At 44.1% G+C, this 1,449-nt stretch overlaps 1 non-coding gene and 1 pseudogene across 1 annotated transcript; both read left to right on the top strand.

Annotated features, from left to right (window-relative positions):
- On the top strand, window positions 1–109 carry LOC117103338 (annotated as a pseudogene; the record flags this gene model as incomplete).
- A 450-nt stretch (window positions 110–559) lies between these two features.
- Window positions 560–678, top strand: LOC117103336. Its single transcript, XR_004444569.1, has one exon. It is a non-coding gene; the product is annotated as a 5S ribosomal RNA (ribosomal RNA).
- The last annotated feature ends 771 nt before the right edge of the window (window positions 679–1,449 follow it).

Raw genomic sequence — 1,449 nt, 5'->3', positions numbered from 1 at the left:
ATACTACGTTGAAAACACCGGTTCTCGTCCGATCACCGAATTTAAGCAACGTCGGGCCCGGTTAGCACTTGGATGGGTGACCGCCTGGGAATACCGGGTGTTGTAGACTTTTTACATTTTTCCCCCAAATTCTAAAGTAGGGGTGCGTGAGAGTCCACACGACCTCGGGCCCACATAAATGGGGCTGAGGTGCAAACATTTTGAGAATACAGTATGGACCTCTAAGTGCCCGGAAATTGCACTCTCATACTTTAATCATACAGGTACAATATGTTCATATCAACAATACGCAATTAATTCGTTGGTGTTAGGCCGTTTCGAGGGTCGTTTGAACAAAAAGGTCTAAAGCATCCTAGTTGATGCCGTACGGTAGTAAAATGGTTGGTTTATTGTTCAACACCGGTGTATGTACTCGCGCAGCAGAGTGGTCAGAGGAGTCAGAGGAAATCCCCGCCAGACAAGCGCGCGTTGATATGAAACGTCATCAATCATAGAGCTTCACGATTGGATAATTATGCTATATGCCGAGATTAAGTATGAGTGGAAATATCATCCACATGTCTACGGCCATACTACGTTGAAAACACCGGTTCTCGTCCGATCACCGAAGTTAAGCAACGTCGGGCCCAGTTAGTACTTGGATGGGTGACCGCCTGGGAATACCGGGTGCTGTAGACTTTTTACATTTTCTCCCCCAAATGGATTGACGTTTACTTATTGTTCGTTAAAGATGTTTTTCTTTTTTTTCTTTTTTTTTCTCTTAACAGTTTCATTATGTACGGTATTTTGGCACGTTATAATCGTCAACTTTTCACTAAAAGAAAAAGGACCTGGGCTTTGCACTGAGCAGTAGGGCCACAACAAGTGTATGGTGTAGTCTTATAATACAGTGTTCGGGTGGTGTCTTAACAAATGTAATGAAAACATATGCGATATTCTAGCCTACTGATTGGGGCGGATGCACGATTTGGCGGTAAGAGTGCGTGAGAGTCCACACGACCTCAAGCCCACCATAGTTGAGGCTGAGATGCAAACATTTTGAGAATATGGACCTCTTGAAGTGCCCGGAAATCGCACTCTTATGCCTTAAAAAATCATACAGGTACTATGATTTGAGGGTCGTTTGAACAAAACGGCAGTTTTCTTCTGTCTAAAGCATCCTAGTTAGTGCCGTACGGTAGTAAAATGGTTGGTTTATTGTTCAACACCGGTGTTTGTAAAAAATGTACTCGCGCAGCAGAGTGGTCAGGGGAGTTAGAAGAAATCCCCGGAAATCCCCGCCAGACAAGCGCGCGTTTATATGAAACGTCATCAATCACAGAGCTTCAGGATTGGATAATTATGCTATATGCCGAGATTAACTATGAGTGGAAATACCACTCACATGTCTACGGCCATACTAGGTTGAAAACACCGGTTCTCGTCCGATCACCGAATTTAAGCAACGTC

This window comes from Anneissia japonica, unplaced genomic scaffold (assembly GCF_011630105.1).
Source record: "Anneissia japonica isolate Jap-2015-1 unplaced genomic scaffold, ASM1163010v1 scaffold4352_len1457_cov124, whole genome shotgun sequence".
NCBI classification, from domain to species: Eukaryota; Metazoa; Echinodermata; class Crinoidea; order Comatulida; family Comatulidae; genus Anneissia; species Anneissia japonica.
Note: the sequence above shows the minus strand (reverse complement) of the source record. Positions and strands in the feature narration are given on the sequence as shown.